Raw genomic sequence first — 17,867 nt, forward strand, 5'->3', positions numbered from 1 at the left:
AAACTAAATTTTTTCGTGATGAGGTCCGATGCACATTAGGAGGGGCTTCGTGCGGTAACGCACGGTGCAATCCAACCTGACTCCGTTGACTGCGGAAATGTAGAGTGGCTTGACGAGACGGGTCACCGGGATGCGGAATTTATTCACCAAGGACTCCCGAATAAAATTCCCAGAGGCGCCAGAGTCCAGGCAGGCCACGGCTGAGAGGGAAGAGTTGGCTGAAGGAGAAATCCGTACAGGCACCGTGAGACGTGGAGAAGCCGACTTAGCATCAAGAGACGCCACACCCACGAGAGCTGGGTGCGAGCGTACATTTCCCAGACGTGGAGGACGGATAGGGAAATCCACCAAAAAATGTTCGGTACTGGCACAGTACAGACAAAGATTCTCTTCCCTACGGCGATTCCTCTCTTCCTGGGTCAGGCGAGACCGATCCACTTGCATGGCCTCCTCGGCGGGAGGCCTAGGCGCAGATTGCAATGGAGACTGTGGGAGAGGTGTCCAGAGATCTAAGTCTTTTTCCTGGCGGAGCTCTTGATGCCTCTCAGAAAAACGCATGTCAATGCGAGTGGCTAGATGAATGAGTTCATGCAGGTTAGCAGGAGTTTCTCGTGCGGCCAGAACATCTTTAATGTTGCTGGATAGGCTTTTTTTAAAGGTCGCGCAGAGGGCCTCATTATTCCAGGATAGTTCAGAAGCAAGAGTACGGAATTGTATGGCGTACTCGCCAACGGAAGAATTACCCTGGACCAGGTTCAGCAGGGCAGTCTCAGCAGAAGAGGCTCGGGCAGGTTCCTCAAAGACACTTCGAATTTCCGAGAAGAAGGAGTGTACAGAGGCAGTGACGGGGTCATTGCGGTCCCAGAGCGGTGTGGCCCATGACAGGGCTTTTCCAGACAGAAGGCTGACTACGAAAGCCACCTTAGACCTTTCAGTAGGAAACTGGTCCGACATCATCTCCAAGTGCAGGGAACATTGCGAAAGAAAGCCACGGCAAAACTTAGAGTCCCCATCAAATTTGTCCGGCAAGGACAAGCGGAGGCTAGGAGCGGCCACTCGCTGCGGAAGGGGTGCAGGAGCTGGCGGAGGAGATGGTTGCTGCTGTAGCAGAGGCAGAAGTTGCGACTGAAGTTGCTGCACCGTGGTGGACACTTCCGACAGCTGGTGGGTTAGATGGGCGATCTGTCGGGATTGCTGGGCGACCACCGTGGTGAGATCAGAGATATAAGGCAGGGGAACCTCAGCGGGATCCAGGGCCGGATCTACTGTCACGATGCCGGCTGGCAGGAGGTGGATCCTCTGTGCCAGAGAGGGATTGGCGTGGACCGTGCTAGTGGACCGGTTCTAAGTCACTACTGGTATTCACCAGAGCCCGCCGCAAAGCGGGATGGTCTTGCTGCGGCGGTAGTGACCAGGTCGTATCCACTAGCAACGGCTCAACCTCTCTGACTGCTGAAGATAGGCGCGGTACAAGGGAGTAGACAGAAGCAAGGTCGGACGTAGCAGAAGGTCGGGGCAGGCAGCAAGGATCGTAGTCAGGGGCAACGGCAGGAGGTCTGGAACACAGGCTAGGAACACACAAGGGAACGCTTTCACTGGCACAATGGCAACAAGATCCGGCCGGGGAGTGCAGGGGCAGAGATCAGATATAGTCTGGGAGCAGGTGGGAGCCAATTAAGCTAATTGGGCCAGGCACCAATCATTGGTGCACTGGCCCTTTAAGTCTCAGGGAGCTGGCGCGCGCGCGCCCTAGAGAGCGGAGCCGCGCGCGCCAGCACATGACAGAAGGGGACCGGGACGGGTAAGTGACCTGGGATGCGATTCGCGAGCGGGCGCGTCCCGCTGTGCGAATCGCATCCCCGACGGCCATGACAGTGCAGCGCTCCCGGTCAGCGGGACCGACCGGGGCGCTGCGGAGAGAGAGACACCGTAAGCGCTCCGGGGAGGAGCGGGGACCCGGAGCGCTAGGCGTAACAGCTCCATGCGCATTTGAGGACTAAATTAGGGATTGCATAGGGGTGAACATAGGGGTATTCTACACCAGTGATTCCCAAACAGAGTGCCTCAAGCTGTTGCTGAATTCCCAGCATGCCTGGACAGTCAGTGTCTGTCTGGGCATGCTGGGTGTTGTAGTTTTGCAACATCTGGAGGGCTACAGTTTAGAGACCACTGTATAGTGGTTTCACAACTGTAGCCCTCCAGATGTTACTAGGCTACTACTCACCGGCTTCCGTAGGATTGCTGCACCAACGAGCCGCACGTCATCGCCGCACCAGGGAGCGGCATCTCCATCCTCTGCCACCCGCCGATGGTAAGTGGACCTCTGGCGCTGGTCACCGTCAGTTCCTCCGCTCTGCCTGGACTACTGTGGGTGGGCAGAACGGGGGAACCGAACTTTAACCCCTTAAGGACCGGGGTTTTTTCCGTTTTTGCATTTTCGTTTTTTGCTCCTTGCTTTAAAAAATCATAACCCTTTCAATTTTGCACCTAAAAATCCATATGATGGCTTATTTTTTGCGCCACCAATTCTACTTTGTAATAACGTTAGTCATTTTGCCCAAAAATCTACGGTGAAACGGAAAAAAAATCATTGTGCGACAAAATTGAAAAAAAAAACACCGTTTTGTAACTTTTGAGGGCTTCCGTTTCTACGTAGTACATTTTTCGGTAAACATGACACCTTATCTTTATTCTGTAGGTCCATACAATTAAAATGATACCCTACTTATATAGGTTTGATTTTGTCGGACTTCTGGAAAAAAATCATAACTACATGCAGGAAAATTAATACGTTTAAAATTGTCATCTTCTGACCCCTACAACTTTTTAATTTTTCCGTGTATGGGGCTCATTTTTTGCGCCGTGATTTGAAGTTTTTAACGGTACCATTTTTGCATTGATCTGACTTATTGATCGCTTTTTATTCATTTTTAAATGATATAAAAAGTGACCAAAAATGCACTATTTTTGACTTTGGAATTTTTTTGCACGCACGCCATTGACCGAGCGGTTTAATTAATGATATATTTTTATAATTCGGACATTTCCGCACGCGGTGATACCATATATGTTTATTTTTATTTTTATTTACACTGTGTTTTTTTTTATTGGAAAAGGGGGGTGATTCAAACTTTTAATAGGGGAGGAGTTAAATGATCTTTATTCACTTTTTTTTTCCCTTTTTTTTGCAGTGTTATAGGTCCCATAGGGACCTATAACACTGCACACACTGATCTTCATCATTGATCACTGGTTTCTCATAGGAAACCAGTGATCGACGATTCTGCCGCATGACTGCTCATGCCTGGATCTCAGGCACTGAGCAGTCATTCGGCGATCGGACAGTGAGGAGGCAGGTAGGGGCCCTCCCGCTGTCCTGTAAGCTGTTCGGGATGCCGCGATTTTGCCGCGGCTATCCCAAACAGCCCACTGAGCTAGCCGGCAACTTTCGCTTTCGCTTTTAGCCGCGATTGGCGCTGCGCGCTATTAGAGGCGGGTCCCGGCTTCACTATGACTTAAGGGGTTAAACCCTACCTCCCCTGATCTGCTATTGGATGGTCGCTTCAGACTGACGAATAGCAGGGATAGGAGGGGTGGCACCCCTGCCACCTCACTCCTATCCCTTCAAGGGAATCGTGGGTGTCTTGGACAACCTCATTCTCCCTTGTTTTCTGGGTCACCGGAGACCCGTAATCGCCTGTGTGAATTCACTGGTGATTTGCGGCGATAGCCGACAGGGGGGGGCATTGGCACGGGAGGCCTGCTGATCGATCGGGGACCGAAATTCCCATGGGCCTACAGGTACGCCCTTGGTCCTTAAGTACCAGGGCGTCAGGGCGTACCTGTATGCCCCTTGCCCCTAAGTGGTTAAGGACCAAGCCAGTTTTCATTTTTGCACTTTCATTTTTTCCTCCTGCCCTTCTAAAAATGATAACACTTTCAATTTTGCACCTTCGAACCCATATAAGGGCTTTTTTTTGCGTCACCAATTATACTTTGTAATGACATCCCTTATTTTATAACATAATCTGTGGCACAACAGAAAAAAACTGATTTGTTAGGTGAAATTAAAAAAAGCGTGCCATTTTGTAACTTTTGGGGGCTTCCAATTCTATACAGTGCACTTTTCAGTAAAAATGACACCTTATCTTTATTCTGTAGGACCACACGGTTACAAGGATACTTAATTTATGTAAGATGACTTAATTCTGTCTGATAAACGTTGTGCTCTTGCAGTGTTAGAGATAACAGCAGAAACTGTGAGAGACATCCTGGAGGACAGCTTCTACCAGCTGAAAATAGAGGGAACATTTATAGGCTGTATACAAGTATAGAGAGTAAATATAGCTCATACAGCTCACTGTAGGTTGTAGAAGCAAAAGAAGCTACATTTTTAGACCTATGAAGAATATTTGTTTTTTGCAAATAGCAAGTATCGGTATATCATAGTCTGACAAATGTCAGACTTAAAAATAACAACTTTCTAAAAGTGACTCACTAGTTTATTAAAGTGCCTAAATTGTATAAGCATTCAACCTATTGGTTTTCAATGTAGCAAATATTTAATGCCAAGAATGCTTGTTATCTGAGTCATCAGCAAGTAACATGCATACTTTGTTAGTCATCAAAAAATTGGTTTACTCATAGAAATGAATTGGTCATAAAACATTAAGTATTCTTCAGTAGAGACTCTGCAACTAGTATATCATGTTATCCTGTATGACAAACATGATTATTTATGATGATGATGTTCTTCCTGCAAACTTTACATCCTTATTTTTACAGTCTTGTCATGTCATGTGTATCACTTACTGAACTGAATAGAGATATTCAAAATTATTTAAACTGTGGGGGTGTTTAAAGGGTACTCCGGTGGAAAACTTTTATTTATTAATTTTTTTTTTTTTTTATCAACTGGTGCCAGAAAGTTAAACAGATTTGTAAATAACTTCTATTAAAAAAAATCTTAATCCTTCCAGTACTTATTAGCTGCTGAATACTACAGAGGAAATTATTTTCTTTTTGGAACACGGTGCTCCCTGCTGACATCTCTGTCCATTTTAGGAACTGTCCAGAGCAGCATATGTTTTCTTTTGGGGATTTTCTCCTATTCTGGACAGTTCTTAAAATGGACAGAGATGTCAGCAGAGAGCACTGTGCTCGTGATATCAGCAGAGAACTCTGTGTTTCAAAAAGAAAAGAATTTCCTCTCTAGTATTCAGCAGCTAATAAGTACTGGTAGGATAATAAAAATTTATAGAAGTAATTTACATATTTGTTTCACTTTCTGGCACCAGGTGATAGAAAATTTTTTTTTTCACCGGAATACCCCTTTAAGATGTATTTTTTTTTTTCTTGCATTGGTGAAGTAAATTAAATAGCTTAAAACGTACATAGTAGATCTGGACAGTACAGTGAGTCAGTAGGTTTTAAAGACTAATTGTTAATGGGTAATAAAGAATCTGGACATTTCACCAAAATGTCACCAGAAACTTGGCTCAGAGTAAGTCCCTGAATTGTGCCACTAAGCCAAGCATGTCAAACTCAAAGGCTAACATGGGCCAAAAAACAAGGTTTATGTTTATGTGGGCTGCATAAAAAAAAAAAACATGCCCTCCTTTCCCTGCACAACACCCTATGTCCCCTTTGCACAACAACCCATGCCCCCTTGCACAACATCTCATGCCCCCCTGCACAAGACCCCATGCCCCCCCTGCACAAGACCCCATGCCCCCCCTGCACAAGACCCCATGCCCCCCTGCACAAGACCCCATGCCCACCTGCACAACACCTCATGCCCCCCTTCACAAGACCCCATGACCCCCCTTCACAAGACCCCATGTCCCGTTTGTACAACACTCCATGCCCCCTTTGCACAAGACCCCATGCCCCTCTGCACAAGACCCTGCCCCCTTGCACAAGACTGTGCAGTACAGTTCCCCCACATTAGGTGCAGTATAGCTCCCCCACATTAGGTGCAGTATAGCTCCCCCACATTAGGTGCAGTATAGCTCCCCCACATTAGTTGCAGTACAGTTCCCCCACATTAGGTGCAGTTCAGTTCCCCACATTAAGTGCAGTATAGTTCCCCACATTAGGTTGGCAGTATAGTTCCCCCACATTTGGTTGGCATTATAGTTCCCCACATTAGGTGCAGTATAGTTCCCCCACATTAGGTGCATTATAGTTCACCCACATTAGGGTCAGTATAGTTCCCCGACATTATGTGCAGTATAGCTCCCCCACATTAGGTGCAGTATAGTTCCCCCACATTAGGTGCAGTACAGTTCCCCCACATTAGCTGCAGTACAGTTACCCACATTAGGTTGGCAGTATAGTTCCCCCACATTAGGTTGGCAGTATAGTTACCCACATTAGGTGCAGTACAGTTCCCCCACATTAGGTGCAGTACAGTTCTCCCACATTAGGTTGACAGTATAGTTCCCCACATTACGTGCAGTATAGTTCCCCCACATTACGTGCAGTTTAGTTCCCCCATATTAGGTGCAGCATAGTTCCCCGCATTAGGTGCAGTATAGTTCCCCACATTAGGTGCAGTACAGTCCCCTCACAGACATACAGCCTTCAGCCATATACAGTGCATGGCTGGAGGCTGTATGCCTGTTTACTGCCCCACTTCAGTGCTCCGACCACCATTCCTCCGGTCCGGGGTCATGATCTACTGCTATGGCCTATGGGCCATAGCAGTAGGTCCCGGGACTGGAGGACTGGTGGTCGGAACACCGAAGATGATGTGCTGGTGAGTGGTGACTTACCAGACCCGCGCATCCTCCTCACTGCTCCACTCTTCTCCTATGCCAGTAACGTCCCTGTGTGTGCTACCTTCCGTCGGCCCCTGCGTTTTTAAAGTTAACGCGGGGCCGCAGAGAGGTAACCGAGGCATCCTTGTGTCCTGAATAGATTTTTTTTTGCCCCGAATGTGACGGGGGCCCCCTGTGGTCACGGGGCCCAGAGCAGGCGCTCCAGGAGCACCAATGATGATCCGGCCCTGACCAGAACAATTAATAACTTTGCAGGGCGGGAAAGATATTCATTGTGGGCCGCATGTTTGATGCACTAAGCACTAAGAATATAATTGCACGTATATTTTCATTAGCATAGTAAAATTAATAGTTGAAGGGGTTAATCAAAGAATAGAATAAAGAAAAAAAAATGATCAACATAGGATATTAACCTTGCATCTATTATTCTACTTTGACCTTTTTATACTGGGAGTTGTAGTTTTGCAACAACTGGAGGCACCCTGATTGGAAAACACTGGTATGTCTATTACACTCCCACTATTCTGCTGGTGGGGTCACTGTGTATATACATTACATTACATATCCTGTACTGATCCTGAGTTATATCCTGTATTATACTCCAGAGCTGTACTCACTATTCTGCTATTATGCAAACAAAGGAGGGAGGGCGGCACTGGATATTCGCCGTGCACGTGGATAATAGCAAATCCAGTCGTAGAAAAACTCCCGGCACCTGCTTCTTTTTTCAAATGCTTTATTGTGCATATAACTCATAAACGCAAGACGCGTTTCGGCTGCTTAGCCTTTTTCAATTGTATAAACCATACTGAGCAAATACAATCTTATATAGTGTCACTTCCTGTCTCACAGACATCAGCTGAGCTTAATTATGATTGACAGGTGTACAAACCAATAGATACAAATGTAAACAAAAACAAAAGACTGAAGTACACGTGGATGACCTGTTTGACTTCCGCAACCCCCATATACCTCCGTATAGTATCTGCTCACATATTGTCATATTACGCTCTCATATTTACTTACATATAGCTGCATTGAAATATTCATATATATATATAACGTCATATTGTAATAACACTATATATCTTTTTTACATTTCAGATACATAGTACAATAACATAGTTTGGGGCTTGCGGAAGTCAAACAGGTCATCCACGTGTACTTCAGTCTTTTGTTTTTGTTTACATTTGTATCTATTGGTGATGTCCGTGAGACAGGAAGTGACACTATATAAGATTGTATTTTCTCAGTATGGTTTATGCAATTGAAAAAGGCTAAGCAGCCGAAACGCGTCTTGCGTTTATGAGTTATATGCACAATAAAGCATTTGAAAAAAGAAGCCGGTGCCAGGAGTTTTTCTACGACTACATACATTATATTTCTTGTCAGGGGGGTAATGTCAGTGAGCACCCAGTGGCATAAATGCCCAAGTCTAGACCATAAAAAAAAATATTATAAAATGGGATTAAAAAAAAGTCCCATCTAAACAAAAATGGTACCAATAAAAACTACAGATCACAGTGCAAAAAATGACCTCATACATCCCCATGTACGAAAAAATAAAAGGGTTATAGAGGTCAGAAGAGGATCATTTTATTCATGTTAATTTTTTTACAAAAAGTTGAAAATTTCAGTAGTAAAATAAAACAATACCTATATGAATTGGGTATCGTTGTAATCATGTTGACCCACAGAATAAAGATATGTCATTTTAATTGTAGACTATACTGTGTAGAACCCCCCCCCCCCCCCAAAAAAAAAAAAAGAAAAAATTGAAAAATTGTGTTTCTTTTCAAATTTTCGAAAAAATTTTTTATATTTTCATTAGGTATTGAAATATTTATTTATTGTATATGAGCGGTGCATCTATATGGAAGTGGCTTACACATGGTTGGGTGCATGGGGGGCCCCATGATCCTCTATTGCCCAGGGGCACCATGAGTTTCCAGTCCACCCCTGTCCACCCCATACCCTGTCTGTAGCTCAACAATGCAGGGTACACCCCTCACTGCTGCAGCTGCTGGCTATTGCTACTCCTCATTAACTGTGCTAATTCTTCTTCTGTCCACCTGTGCTACTGGCTTGGACAAATCCAGACGTAAGAGATGCCAGCAGAGCTTGATCACTCTCCGCCCACACCCAGACCGTTGCATCACATACCAGCCCACAGCCCAGCACCTGAAAATTTACCCCTCCACCTCTGGAGTCCAGTGGTGAGGTCTGCACGAGTTGGTAGTTGGGGTTTGGAGAAGGGTGTGTGTGTGAATTAGAGTGGGGAATGGTGGGATGAGGGGGGTTGTGGGGGCAGGGGAGGTTTGCACGAGGTCTGCACAAGGTGGGGGAGTTGGTAGTTGGGGTTTGGAGAAGTGGGTGTGTGAATTACAGTGGGGAATGGTGGTATGGGGGTTTCATGGGGGCAGTGGGAGGTTGGAAAAATACAGGCCATTGCTTTGCCGGTATATTTAATATAAAAAATACCGGCAGTGTGGCCAAAATACCGGCTGTGCCGTAACATAACGGCCAGGTGGCAACCCTATTCTATACACACTCCCCATATGTATTGCCCCCAAACAATAGTAATAGTGCCTACTTTGTGCCCACAAACAGAAGTTAGGCCCCTATGTGCCCCCATATAATAGACAGATAATGGTCTTGCACACCAATCTTAAATGGTAGGTGCCAAGTGGGAGGACTCACAATTCATATCCCAATACCAACAATAGTCAATGGCACTTAAACAGCAGCAAGTGAAAAATTGTAAAGTCAAATGTAGCAAAACAAAGGGTCTTGTGCTTCAGTCCTTTCCAGGCTATTCATAGGAAGTAGACCTCTAAAAGTGGTAACAGACATAATACGTCATTTCAGTCACACAGGACCTTTATGAAGTCATATTTGGAGTGAACAAAAGAGGCCTGTCTTCTGGGATTAGTATAGTTACAAATTAATACAGAATCCTTTCCCACAAACGATATATTAAAGGTGTACTCCGGTGAAACTGTTAATCTTTCTACTGTGCCCGGGCTGCAAAAAGTAAAATAACATGCTTTAACTCACCTTCCAAAATCATTCTTTTGTCTTCTGGGCCCGGTCTTCTTCCGCATCCCGATGTTTCACATTTACACTTTACAGATTTACACTTTTTGAAACAAGATGATGTGCTGTCTAAGAGGGGTGCCATGCAATCTCTAAGAGAGTACCCACCTTGGGAGATCAGTTATCACTAGAAATGAGCGAACTTTTGAAAAATTATATTCGGCTATTAATTGCTGCAGTAAGAATTCATTTCTGTGCAAAAACGCTGTGCTTTGTGTCCAACAGAAGGCTGAGGTGACTAGGAGGTGAAATGCTGCTGCAAAAAGCTTTTCTGTGTAACACACAGTGATGTCCGTCATATCTCTCTGCAGTGTAATGAATGAAATGACAAGATGGAATATGGCTGCCGAATATATAGGACTGTGAAATCACCTTCCGACATCATTCTTCTGTCTTCTGGGCCCGCTCTCCTTCCTGGAACCCGATGTTACACACTGCGCTCAGCTTGTCGCCGATCAAAGCGATGTCCCACCTCGGCCAGTGATATGCTGAGCACAGTGTCATGTAACGTGCCTGGGCAGCAGGGAGAGTGCAGGGCCCAGGCCCGTTACATGACACTCAGCTCGACGAATACCCGGCCATGGAAAAAGACTGGACCCAGAAGACAGAAGAGCGATGTCGGCACATTGGGGAAGCGGCGGAGGGTGAGGTAAAGCTTGTTATTTTACTTTTTGCAGCCCGGGCATATTAGGTCAATACTAAGATTCACTGGAGTACTCCTTTAATATATTGTTTGTGGGAAAGTATTCAGTATAATTTGTAACTTATTTATCTTCTACATATTGTGGACTTATTTTTATAACAAAAATTAGTTCTCAAAAACCACCATAGAATAAAATATACCACTTTAGTGGTAGAGCGGTTAAAAATGCAATCACAGTATAACTGTAAAGGTCTATGAGAGACAGTACAAAGCAGCAGAACAATAAATGCTATATCAAATGCACACACTAATGAAAATAATCCATATGCCTACTCCCTATCTTCATCCCTCCTGATGTTACATCTAGTTCTTACATAGGTGGTGAAAGTGACTCTGTAAGTTCCTCTGTAAGTCACTACAGGAAGGTGCATAACTCCACATACTAGGAGTTAGGCACATTTGTACAAGGCTTAAAGAGGTACTCCGGCCCTAATACATCTTATCCCTTACCCAAAGGGGACCCCCGCATTCTGTTACTCAGTACCAACCTTTGCGAGCTCTCCACAGCGCTGGAAGCTCAAAGTGTGCAGCATGACGCCCACGGGGCCGGAGTATTGTGATGTCACTACTCCGCCCCCGTGTGACGTCATGCCCCACCATCTCAGTAAAAGTCTATGGGAGGGGGTGGGGTGGGATGTCACACGGGTGGGTGGAGTCGAGACGACCCGATACTCCAGCCACACTCGGAGCCTCCAGTCCTGAGAAGAGCTTGCAAAGGTGGGTGCTGAATGACAGATTGCAGGGGTCCCCATCGGTGAGACCCCAGTGATCAGACATCTTATCCCCTATCCTTTGGATAGGGGATAAGATGTTTTAGGGCAGGTGTACCCCTTTAACACAAAGGATAGAAGTGCTTTATCAAGGGGGCCTCTATCTTTCCTTTCCTGCTGCCTCTCTTTATCGTGGATATCCCAGATATGATGACTGTCAGGTGTGTTGCATTCCTGGTTTCGGCGCCACAACCCCACCCACCGCTCACTGCCCCACTTCCAACACTTTTACCCTAATGCACAGACTCAGGAATTATTTTCCATGTGTGCGCATCCGGGTCAAGACGTCGAGCAGAGACATGGTTGCTAACTATGGGATGCTGCGCAGGCGTGCTTACATCACCTCGGTGCAGTCTGTGATAATATCCTATCTCTGAAGTCTACCACTAGAATCGCAGGGACACCTCTCCAAGGACATATATAAAGTGCTACAAGTGTCAATAAATAATGGCCCTGATTTCTCAATCTGTCTGAGGCAGAAACTGGAGTGATTTTCCCAAGCAACCATTCAAAACCAATACCAGAGCTCCTTACGGAGTACCTTTCATCCCAAAAATTTTTTTTGATATGTTAGAGCTGATTGTATATAGAACAATTAAATTACATTTAAAAAAAAAATGCTTCCTTTTATGTGTATTTTCATTTTGAAAATGTTGCCACTAGGGGTCTCCCTAGGAGTCCCTAGCCGCACGCTTTTTCATTGATTTTGGACTCACGCCGGCCTGGCAGTGAGTCCGAAATTGCATCACTGGCTGAGCATGGGACAAGCTCAGCGCAGCTGAGCACTGTGCTCACACGTATACCCCGCATGGCTCTGTACAATGAGGGCAAGTGGTGCTCTGTACACTGAGGACAAACGGGGCTCTGTACACTGAGGATAAGCATGGCTCTGTACACTGAGAACAAATGTCGCTCAGTGCAGTGAGGACAAGCGGCGCTCAGTGCAGTAAGGACAAGCAGGGCTTTGTGCAGTGAGGGCAAACGGCGCTCTGTGCAGTAAGGACAAGCGGTGCTCAGTGCAATGAGGACAAGCAGGGCTCTCTACACTGAGGAAAAGCAGGGATCTGTGCACTGAGGGCAAATTGAGGGTGGAAGCAGTCCCCCCAGCAGGCTTCAGTGACATAGAGCCTGCTGGGGCACGCCCACATCCTCCTGCCAGCAGCTCACACTATGTGAGCAAGAAGAATGGTAAGATAAATAGTTTTTTAAAGCTCCTAGTAGTAGTTAGGAAACATAGCCTGAGTTAGTTAGTTATTTAGCGACAGGTACTCTTTAAGATATAAAACATGAGCCATGACTGGTTGCTTGGGAAATCACTCCAGTTTCTGTCTCAGACAGATTGATAAATCAGGCACAAATGTGTTTAATTCATTACTATATTAAAAGTGAGTATGTGTTAATTATGTATAAACAAACAATCACAATACATGTGAACAATACCCTGATTCCAGACTGTACATGAACATATCATGCAATATATATATATATATATATATATATATATATATATATATATCATACACAGATTAAATATATACAATTGACTCACTCTCTAGTTATATTAGCAACAATAATGTTGCTAATAAAATTCTACTACAATATAACCAGATATTAACACCATGTTAGTGGGGGGAAAAAACTAAACTTTACAACAATTTCATAGTCCACTTGTTTTCCTTGAAAGTAGGAGATGGTCCAGCACTTCTTGAAAATGCAGCTTTATTGAAGATCACAACTCAACACACATAAAACAACTATACCATCCGACACGTTTCGAGCGCATGCGCTCTTCCTCGGTGAGGTCAGTCTGATCTCAGGTGAGGGTTAAATACCTGTTTGCTGGGCGGAGTGAATATACTCCAAATACCACCCACCTCACTAGAGATAAGACCAGTTGGTTAAAAGTTGAACAATACATCAAATCAACAAAGTTAAAAAAAACAAGCCAGTGAGTTAACACAAAGACTCAAATGTATGGGTTATTACTCACACATACATTAAAAAGAGCTAATCACATTGTGGCTGGAAAGGATAGGAACAAGTGGATCTACCCCTCAGACACAACCAGAGCACGATTTCAAGAAACCTTTTCTTGCACATATGTTTTCTCCTTATTTCAATAGTGTGAAAAACATAGTACTAAGACATTTACACTTTTTGAAACAAGATGAGGTGCTGTCTAACTTATTATGTGAAGGGTGCCATGTGGTCTCTAAGAGGGCACCCACCTTGGGAGATCAGTTATTACTAGAGATGAGCGAACTTTTGAACAATTTGGCTGTTAATTGCTGCAGTAAGAATTCACTTCTGTGCAAAAACGCTGTGCTCTGTGTCCAACAGAAGGCTGATGTGACCAGGAGGTGAAACGTTGCTGCAAAAATCTTTTCTGTGTAACACACACACAGCGATGTCCTATCTCTCTGCAGTGTAATGAATGAAATGACAAGACGCAATATGTCTGCTCAATATATAGGGCTGTGACATCACAGGGGTGACTGGCTGCTGATAGGCTGCATCCTGCATGTGATTCAGGGTCATCCTGCCCACCCACCTTCCCGCCTTGCCTTCCCACCTTCCCTTGCCCCATGTCCTGACATGTGGATCCACCATTTTAGATGCCCTGGAGCCTGGACTGCACTAAATGGAGTTTAATGAAGCGATTCGTGTGATAGAAATGTGGCAATAAAATCTGTCGCACCTGTCATCATGCTAAGCCCAATAAACAATTTGAAAATGCGGATGGTACCACGACATTCTATATAAAAACTACATCAATTGTAATTACATCATTGCAGTCTATATCATTGAATGTACTTCATGTAATTTGAAATACGTGGGTTACACCACACTCAAATTAAAAACACGAACACTAAAACATCTCAATGATAGTAGTACAACTGCTGTTCATCACAGGTTGGCCGCATCGGCACATTTCCATACTGTACATGGAGGCAATGTAAATGCATTTAAGATCTATGCTATTGGACATGTCCATCCATGCTATTGAACACCTCTGGTCAGACAGAAAAGCACTGTGGTCAGACAGAAAAGAAATTTAAAAAGAAAAGAGCCTCCTCTCTAATATACAGCAGCTGATAAATACTGGAAGGGTTAAGATTTTTAAATGGAAGTAATTTACAAATCTGTTTAACTTTCTGGCATCAATTGATTTAAAAAAAAAAATGGATTTTCACCGGAGTACCCCTTTAACCTCTTAAGGACTCAGGTCGTACCTGTACACCCTGAGCCCGGTCCCCGTGTTTAAAACGGGGTCACGCCGTGACACCGCATCACACCGGGTCGGTCCCAGCTGCTAGCCGGTACCCTGGGCTAGTAGTACACAGCACATATCGTTGTGCCGCGCGCTATTAACCCTTCAGATGTGGCGATCAAAGTTGACCGCCGCGTGTGAAAGTAAACGCTTCCCGGCAGCTCAGTCGGGCTAATCGGGACATTGCGATAAAATCGCAATTTCCCGATCAGCTAGGATGCGAGCAGAGACCCCCTTACCTTGCTCCATCGCGTCAGATCTAGGTTTGATTGCTTCAAGCTTGAGCTACAGGCTTGAGCAATCGAGCCCCTATCTCGCTGATCCATACAAAGCTATGGCTTTGCAGGGATCAGGGTAAAAGATCAGTGTGTGCAGTGTCATAGCCCCCTATGGGAGCTACAACACTGCAAAAAAAAATTTGAAAAAAAGTTAACAAAGGTCATTTAACACCTTCTCTAATAAAAGTTTGAATCACCCCCCTTTTCCCATTAAAAAAAACTGTGTAAATGAAAATAAACATATGTGATATCGCCGCGTGCGTAAATGTCTGAACTATAAAAACATATTGTAAATTAAACCACACGGTCAATGGCGTACGCGCAAAAAAAATTCCAAGGTCCATCATACCGTATTTTTGGTCACTTTTTATATAATAAAAAAATTAATTAAAAGCAATCAAAAAGTCCGATCAATGCAAAAATGGTACCAATAAAAACTTCAGAACACGGCGCAAAAAATTAGCCCTCATATCGGCCCATACACGGAAAAAAAAAGTTATAGGGGTCAGAAGATGACAATTTTAAACGTATACATTTTCCTGCATGTAGTTATGATTTTTTTCAGAAGTACGAAAAAATTAAACCTATATAAATAGGGTATCATTTTAACCATATGGACCTACAGAATAAAGATAAGGTGTCATTTTTACCAAAAAATGCACTGCGTAGAAACGGAAGCCCCCAAAAGTAACAAAATGACATTTTTTCTTCAAGTTTGTCGTACAATGAATTGTTTTTCCGTTTCGCCATGGATTTTTTTGTAAAATGACTAATGTCACTGCAAAGTAGAATTGGTGGCACAAAAAATAAGCCACCATATGGAATTTTATGTGCAAAATTAAAAGCATTATGATTTTTAGAAGGTAATGAGGAAAAAATGTAAATGCAAAAACAGAAAAACGCTGAGTCCTTAAGGGGTTAAGTTTCTTCTTCTTCTCACCGTAAATGATGCTCTTTGTGGGATTAAAGGAGCCAAAATAGGATTGGTTCCAAGAACCTCCCAGTGTTTTTGAACTACAGGATGCATGCCTACTGGAAGTTATAGGTGGATATAAATCTTGTTACCTTTTCCTGTTTACTATTCCTAATGTTCTAATATTATAATAATTCTCATCTTTGTTTTTTTTTTCATTTAGCTCCCCTACATCCTTGTTTTATGTTCATCCGACTACATCCTCTTTCTAAAAATCTTTTTGTCAGATCTTTACTTTGGCTCTCAAATTTCCCATCTGTAGAACAGATCCTTCTCATTCTGAGAAATTTCCCAGTTGGTATAGCTCTAATTGTGGATTTAACATGGGCCAAAGAGGAGAGTGTAAGTGAGTTTGTAAGTTTAATTTTGGAATACATCAGTAGAGAGAGTACATCATAGAGTCTCTATGTTTGAATATTGAAAAAGTTTACAGATTGATAACTGGAGGTATGGGTTGATTTTTACATTAATATCATTGCTACTGAGTATTCTCATTAATGACTCCAAATCAGACATGGACCCCTGCCAGAAATCAAGATGTCATCAATATATCTTCACCACACTGTAAAACCTCCCTCTACTAGTAACCCATGAAGAAGTTTGCGTATGACTGGGCACAGGTTGCGCCCATGACAGTACTGCAGTTCTGTAAATATAATCTGTCTTTAAACATGAAGAGATTCTGAATCAAGAAAAAAAAAATCGGAATTCAAAAATGCTTTATTGCAAAACTCAACATATAAATGCAATCTGCCAATGGTACACATAATAGGCAATGTTAGTCATTGAAAGCATAGTACAGGAAAAATAAGAATATCAAGGATACACATAAATCAGCAAATGTAAGGAATGGAGGAGGGAAGAGGCTGAGAGCAATGGCCTTGGCTTGATGAATCGTAATAGAGTACAATGCTTAAGAAAGCTTACCAACAATTCAGAAAGCGGGCTGAGACATAGTACATTGTAGAGGGCGGAACTACATGGTGAAACACAAGAAAAAACAAACCAACGTAAACCAGGGTGGGGTGAAAACATGGGACACACAGAAGACACACAAGGGGGAAGAGGGAATAGAACAGAGAACAAGGTGAGGGACAAGGGAGGAGATAGAAGCAGAAAAAAAAAAAAAGAGAAAGAGTGGATAAAGAAAAAGGAGGAAAGAATGCCACCAGCTGTGTGAGGACCTGTCCACGATCGGGACCCACAACAGGGACAATACAGCAATAGGACACCAGAGAGAGGATATGATACTCAGGGGAAAACTAAAAGCTCCGACCACGGCATCCAACACAGCAGAAAGTGCTTAGAGTTCCATGCAGCTTCCGCCATACATTCCTCCATCCTATGAATAAAGAGCACTTCTTGAAGCCATTCAGTAACAGTCGGTGGCTACACCTACATCCATTCCCTCGGAATTACTCTACGCGCCGCCACCAGCAGCAGGAAAACCAAGCCCTTCTGTAGAGATTTCACCTGACCAGGAAGCATGGATAATAAGACAACCTGGGGAGAATGCTGAAGGGCGACTCCCGTCACTTTAGTAACAATATCCAGAACACCCGACCAAAAAGGAAGGAGGAGAGGAAAATCAAGCCAGATATGGGACATAGTCCCAGGAGCTGAGCCACACCTCCAACACATACCCGGGACCGTCGGGAAGTAATGGTGCAGCAAAGATGGCACATGGTACCACCGAGATAATACTTTATAATTCGTTAACTGCAGCTTCACAGAGATAGAGGTTCCATGACATAGAGCATAGGCCTTTGTCCAGGCCTGCAGGTTCAAGGCACAGTCCAGCTCCCAAGACCACCCGCCTGGTGGGCCGGCAGTGGCGGCGACTGCAGACTACAAAGCAACATTACACAAACTACTGACACTAGATGGCCTGGGGGACCTGAATCAAGACTCAAAAGGAAGTGGAGCCCGATGAAGATCTAACGTCTGTTTCCAAGTACTATAAAAGTGCAGGAGCTGAGTATATTACCATAATT

The sequence above is a fragment of the Hyla sarda genome, chromosome 4 (genome assembly GCF_029499605.1).
Source record: "Hyla sarda isolate aHylSar1 chromosome 4, aHylSar1.hap1, whole genome shotgun sequence".
NCBI lineage: Eukaryota > Metazoa > Chordata > Amphibia > Anura > Hylidae > Hyla > Hyla sarda.